Consider the following 7,575-nt stretch of genomic DNA (forward strand, 5'->3'; position numbering starts at 1 on the left):
CGTTGGACATTTCTTGGACTTCTTGCAGTGTTGAATGCCCAGATAAACAATCGTCGACGTAGATATCCTTTGAAACAGTACGATAGACATTTGGATGTCGGTCTTGGAAGATTTTGGCGGTCTCCCTCAAACCGAATTCTGCCTGATTTCCGCTTGATTTAACTCCGTATATAAGAGTCTTGATGATTTTTTCGTCTGGTGATACATCATGGGCAAGTGATTCATGCCATAGGTATCGTTGTAAACACCAGTGAGATTAATCGAGCTTGATAGTGTTATACATCTTCTGGATGTCGGTGTGGAATGCAAATCTATGTCCCCTCCACCGAAGGAAGATTTCAAGAAGTTTATTCATACCATTGCGTCCTTTGGGTAGGATGTCGTTCAGTGATTTCCCAGATTCAGTTGGCATTGAAGCATCGTAGACGACACGACATGGTGTGGAGATTGATGATGGTTTCCAGACTGCACGCCAGGGAATGAAGTTTTGCACAGGGTTTGATTCTTCGACGGTGTTGGCTTCATCTTTGATTGGTGGATGTTCATTAATTGCAAGATGTGATAAATTGATTTTTTTTAGAGAATGATGGAAGTTGACGTTGGCGTGTGATACATCTTGATTTGTAATGTTCGAGCAGATCAAGATTGGTCATCTTTGTGGGAATCGCATACGAGGACGTGCATTTTTGTTGTGAATGGGTCGTGATACGGATGCTTGCAGATGAAGGCTCGTTGGCATTGACCATCTTGATGTTTGCCGGATTTGCGTTGTGCACCTGGATATAAACATTGGTAGCATAGACCCTTTGATCGTAGTTTTTGGAATCTGTCCAGTGGTGACATCTCGACGAATTTCGGGCATGCAAAATATTGTACAATTTTGGTGTTGCTTGGACCATTGGTAGCGACATGATTGCGATCACCACAGATATGACATACCAGTTCGTCTTTGACGTCAGAATGATAGGAAGGTGAATCTCGTTTGTGTGGTTTCTGTTCAGGTTTCTGTGGTTCTTGCTTGTAGATGAGTTGTTTTTGCTCTTGGATTTTGCGTTCGATCTCAAGGAATTTGATGAGTTGGTCCCATAGATCATTCTCTTCAAGTTCGTCCTAACACGTTGATTGGAACCATCTTGTTGTCATGCTTGTGCCCATGAGAAGGTAGATACGTTGCAGTCCATCTCCATTGTACAACTTTTGTTCGATCTTATGCATTTTGCTGAGTAGCATTAGATCCTTTATGGTGCTGATAATTTTGCTGATGACTTCTGCAGCTTTGGATGGTCATAGTGTCCTTCAGGGTCTCTCCCCCCCCATGCCTAGAATGAAAATTTTCCATCCCCCCCCCTCATTTTTCCCCACCCTGCCTCCAAAAATTTTTCCGTCCCCCCCCCTCAAGCATAAGATTAAAAAGCTGTAATTTGATGAACTTAACGCTTATTGTTTTCCCTAAGGTAGTTCTAATTCAAGAATATAAGGAAAGGATGGTTGTTTTTAAACCATAATATTAATAAAACTAAGCATTATGCTATATCATCTCATAAAACCAGATGTTTTTCAATTTTGAATTGATTTTGGTGAGTTCCCCCCCCATGCCTAGAATGAAAATTTTCCATTCCCCCCCTCGTTTCCCCCCCCATGGCTTCAAAAAAAATTATTTCCCCCCTATACGTCCTTTTGACCTCAAAACCCATTCCCCCCCTGAATCCAGGGGAGGGGGAGGACACTATGATGGTGATTTGATTTTGGAGAGGATGTCAAGTTTGGAGAGCTCTGAAAGTTTGTTGTCGAGTAGTATCTTTGTGTTGCCATAGGACGACTTGAGGCGTTTCCACATCTCATCAATATCGGTGTCAGCTTTGACAATTGACAGTGCTGGCTGGTCCAGTTAGTTATTTCGAAGTAGGTCTGGTAGGAAGATTTTTGGTGTATCACGAAGGTGAATCTTTTCAAACTCGGTTTGAAAGGTGTAGATGTCCATAGTTGATTCGAATCCGCTGAACTTTGGAAGCTTGATTTTGAGGATGGAGTCCTTGAATTTTGAATGTTTCTCAAGTTCACGAGATGAGACTTCTTTGTCGATAAGTGAAATGAGTATGCGAAGATTGGTGAGTGAAGCTTCATACCGTGTTTGAAGTCCAAAAACTTCGGATTGTTTGGTGGTACCAAAGGCTTCTTTGATGAATGGTTGAAGATCTTTAGATATGCATTCGAGTGATTTGTAGATGTCACTTGTTCCTTTTTGTGCGTTTTTGAGTTCAGCATCTGATGATTGAGATGGAACAAAGGATGTCTTGCTTTCGACGAGTTTGAGTTTCTGATGAATACTTTTGGTGGCAAATTCGATAGATTTGAGTTGTGCCGATTGATTTGTTTGAGTGATAGCACTTTTTAAGGTACGTTTCTTGGCGAGGCCCTCTTTGGTGTATGCTTTGATGGTTTGCAAGGTTGTCTGGTAGCTTTGATCTTCATGAAATTGAAGCTCGGCATGCAATCGTTTATATGTTGCTTTGAGTGTTCCAATGGCGTTCAGGGAATCAGTTATTTCGTCAATATCGACCAAATCAATGATGGGATTCTCGTCTATGAAATCTTCAATGTCTTCTTGGATGAGTTTCAATCCAGGCTCTGCAGATTTCACCAGCTTTGCGATAGCGATTTGTGATTTTGGGACATCACGATGGAGTTCTGATGGAATAGTTTCGTCTTGATTTGGTATCACTTGATCATCTCGTTTGGTTGCCATTTTTGGATTGGACTTTCGAGGTCCTATCCGTGGTTGGTACTTCTTTTTGCTCCGAAGTAGCATGCGCAGCGGCAAATTGTTGAGTGGGCGTGGCGATGGAGACGATTGGACAGTAGATGTAATTGGCAGCTGTTTGATTTTGAGGCGATTCTGTTTGAATGTAGGGATTTGGGGTTGATTGGAGGAATGCGATCAGGCTTTGTTTGTAACGACTGTTCAAACAGATAGCTTAGGGTAAATGTGGTTTAATAAAGCATTCATGGATCTTGACAATGTAAGTAAGAAATCAAAATCAAAGTAAATCAAAAATCAACCAAAAAATTGAAAATCAAATTCATGTCTCAAAGTTCTTTCAACGCTCTCTTGTTAACAACAAAGTTCATTCTGATTAAAAATTTTAGTAAGTGACGAGAGAAAATGCTGTGACATAGTTGAAGTAGAAACAAGTCCCTAAGGGACGCGTAGAATGATTGCCTATTATAAAAATTAATTAGTTTAGATTTTCCGTGACGTCAAGGCAGAGGAGTTTTCTCATGGGAACTAAGGATGAATCCTTACACATATCCGGTAGGATTTTTTTAGCCAGTGGTGATAAAAGTAACGGACTGAAAGTCGACGGGATCGATGTTTCATCGATGTTTCTTTATTTTTTATGGCTGGGGATTAAAATTCTTTTGTTTTCAAGTTGTTTTCAAGTCATAAAATTCAGTGGGGATGGAAAAAACAGCTGTCCCATGTTTTATGCAGTGAGGTTTGGTTTATTTGATTATTTTCAGTGGGGACAAAAGTTCGGGGTTAATTTCCCACCGGAGACGATATTTTGGACAATTTTTCCAGTGGGGCTGTGAGAAGGGGGTGTGTCAAAGGGAAGGCCCCTTATTTTGCACAAAACAGCTTGATTTTTCCCTATATTTACCCTGTTTTGGGGTTTTCAGAGGTACAATTTCCAACCCCCCCGGCAATTCGGTCCACACAGCGATTCTTGTTTCCGTTTACGCCGTTCCGATTCCTTCGATTAAGAAGAAATCGGTCACGGCAAGATATTCGCGACTCACAGGAAAATTGCAAGGTCAGCTAAATTTTCCGTACAAGCTGAAATGTAAATTTCAACCGCCAATCAGTTGGGTGTTTAAAACAAAAACGGCAAATATTGCCGAAAACGGCAATTATTCAAAAGGTAAAATGCTAAGTCAGCAGAAAAGTAAATAGATAAAATTTGCCGTTTTCGGCAATATCTGCCGAAAAAGCAAGTATAGTCGTTTTAGCCTAGACCACGCCACTGCCAAATTAATTCGAAAATTAAAGTATAACAACAAGAAAGAGTCATTCATTGAATCAGAAAAATCTACTGTAGCAATGGATTTCAAGAAAATATTTATTGATAGCTGTGAGGAGTTCAAAGCAAACGTGAAATCAAAGGTGAAGGAACACAACAACTTCAGGGTTTCTGCAGAGGATGTGGTAAAGAAAATCCAGAACTATCCCATCCACCGTCAAATTTTTAAGTCGTGTTTTAAAGTTGGTCAAATTAAGACTTTGAGATTGAGTTTGAAGATATTTGGAGATGGTATAATTAGGGTCAACCAGCATAAAGATATTTCAATTGTTGCGCCCCTTTTTTACGCTACTGTTGCAACGCAGGACTTAGATCGGGGAGATTTGGTTCTACCAGTATGCAACCTTCTGCCATTTTCTGAGCACACTGCTGCTGAGGAACAAAATATTCAGGTATTTGTTCCTAGTAGCTGTGATAATGATGAACTCGGGGAAGGAGGCGAAGTCTCCCTCTTTGATCTTCTTCCTGCGTGCCCAGATGTTCTCCCTGAAAATCGAACACCTGGGTATAGCATCAGCATGTCAAAGGGTGACAATTTCACTAGCGTTAGGGAAGGTCACGGTTTGTTGGTGGGAGATTTCCTGGTTGTCCGTGGTAAAAACTATAAAATAATGGAGATACAACCAGATGATGGCTGTGCCTCTATTTACCAAAAAGAAGGCTCACGTAACATGGTCTATGTGGATAGATCTTTTGAAAATAACAGTGAAAAACAGCCACTCCGTTTCCGTAAGATGATTTATCTTAGAGGTAAATTAATTTCTGTTTCTGCTTCAAGTCTGTCAACTTTTCGTGGCATCGCAATCAATTTCAAAGACAGTAGAAATAAAGATTATAATCATGGCGTCATGGAACTGAGTTTTAGCTGCGCTGTATTCAACTCGCTTGGGTACTACACAAGGAACTTGGCAATTGCGGAGGCTGATATTTTACAGTAATCGTGAAATGGGGTAAAATGCAATTAGTGGAGGACAGTAGATATTCGTAAAAAAATCACTTACATACCATAATGACGCAGTATATTCTGTGCACAAGATTTTCTTTTCTGTTTTCCTCGACAATTGTATTTTACCAAATTTGACGGCGAAAGTTTTGTTTATATTATGTATAAAGAGAAGTGCTAAGGACAAGCTAAGGACAAACTTAAGGACAGGCTATTGAATGAAACACATATTTTTTAATGGGATTTACTTTGAAAACAGGAAACTTTCATTAATATCTTTCTTCGCCATTTTGGTTTTCAAATTTTGCAGCGTGTGTATTTTAAATTGTCATGGTTAAAAATTTATGATAGAAGTTATTGTTTCTCCGGTAATTTTTTTTGATGACTTTTTTCTTATATTACCATGTAAGTGAGACATTCAAGGGAGGGTAACTTTCAGCAAGATAAGCTATATATAATGACAAGTTTTTCCACTGAGTTGTTTTTCTAGGTCAATAGCTAAATACAGTGTAACTTAATGTTTTATTTTGCAGTTGTAGTTTTTTTTAGATTTTTTAGATATTTTTCAGATAGAACAAAAGGTTGCAGCTTATGTTTTTCTAAGTTTGGAACCAGTTTTAAAGTAAAAACAAGAATGAGTTTTGTTTACCTCTTTTCTTTTACTCAGTTTGTTAATCAATTTTTTAAACTTTGAAAACTTTTATTTTGAATTTTCACTTTTATACTTTGTTTTCCAACTAAGGCGTTGTCGTGCTAAAAGGTGCTTAGGCGCTTTATCCTATCTGAATTATATAGTGGGGGACTGGAAGTCTGAATATGTTTTCGGGAATTTTCAATAGGTATTTGAATTTAAACTTTCTATTGCTCCTCTTCACGGAAAGTTTTTAAAACTTTCTTTGTTGAGTACAAGAGAAAGCGATCAATTCTTTCTATTGATAAAGTCCACTCTGTACTAAGCCTATTTTTACGATATTTTCAATTTTTAGCAATATATATTTTGTGCTTAGGCGCTTTATCCTATCTGTATTATATAGTGGGGGACTGGAAGTCTGAATATGTTTTCGGGAATTTTCAATAGGAATTTGAATTTAAACTTTCTATTGCTCCTCTACACAGAAAGTTTTTAAAACTTTCTTTGTTGAGTACAAGAGAAAGCGACCAATTCTCTCTATTGATAAATCCCACTCTATACTAAGCCTATTTTTACGATATTTTCAATTTTTAGCAAGAAATATTTTGAGCAAAAAATGACTGAATATCTGAATTCTGCATCAAATTTAAAATAGTCCAATTAATATACTTGTTTAATCATGCCCTGGCCACTAAGCGAACTCGCCAGAGTACAGATACTTACCTTATTTATGATGAAATCTTTTATAAAGATTCATATTTTTGCTTAGTGAAGGTCTGACCCTCGTCATGAATAAACAAGTATTTTGAGTTTTTTTATTTTACTATATGTAAATTTTGCCAAATTATGCTTTTTTAAGTGAGATGAGAAAGTAAAATTTGACTGTGAGAAAAATTAAAAAAATAAAAAATTTCTTACATGGCAAATTACGCTATGGAATTTTGACGGAAGATATTTGAAATGCAGTATTTAAAGGCAATGGAAAAATTGCTTTCTTTGTTAAAATAGACGTAGCGCATCTAAAAAAATACCTCAATGGAACCGATTTTAAAATAAATAATTGTAGGAATAAGGTAGAAATAGAAAAAATAACAATATCATAAATAAAAAAATACTAGATCATTTAATTCAATTTAATTTTCCTCGTTTTCTGACTCAGGAAAACTTTCAATTTGGGGCTGTTCTGGGTGGTTAGGACAGTTCTTGTTGTTTTTATTGTGACCTGGAATCTTGCAGACAGAACACTTCTTCTTGTTTTCTGTAAAAATACTCTCTGGGTAGTAGAGCTGCTTAACGCGAAGAACCCTTGTAACTGTGAGGAATCTGTCCTTGCTTAAATTTGTGCTGTCCATTTCTAATGTTTTGATCAATTTATTGAGATGCTCACCAGCATTACAATTGAAATAGCCGTAGCTCCAGCCAAGTGTTTCCCCATAAAATTTCATAATTCTACTCACATGATCACGCAAAATGTGTAAATAAGGTTTTCTTTCTGTACACTTGCCGAGAGAACATCTTTTAAATGCGACAAAAAAAATTTCTGCGCGTTCTTGAAATGTGCGCACACGGTCTTGATTATATGTTGTTGACCGTATGTCTTTGGCGAGATCACGAAACATCCGATAAAGTTTTATGACAGTTTTCATTTTCTGAAAACTCTTATCTCCCAATTTTTCGTTTGGCTTTAAAAACATCAAAATAAACTTCTCTATATTCAATTCGAATTGTTTACAGTCCCTGCCAATCATCTTCAGAGTTGAACTCCCATCATAGTATTTTTTTTTACTGAAAATTCAAAAATTAGTTCAAACATTACCTTAAGGGAATAAATTAATGCGAGAATAAATTAAATAAATTAAATAAATTCCGCATTAATTAATTCCCTTAAGGTAACTATCCTTTTTTAAATCTTAAAATTT

The sequence above is a fragment of the Clytia hemisphaerica genome, unplaced genomic scaffold (assembly GCF_902728285.1).
Source record: "Clytia hemisphaerica strain Z4C2 unplaced genomic scaffold, Clytia hemisphaerica genome assembly, whole genome shotgun sequence".
NCBI classification, from domain to species: Eukaryota; Metazoa; Cnidaria; class Hydrozoa; order Leptothecata; family Clytiidae; genus Clytia; species Clytia hemisphaerica.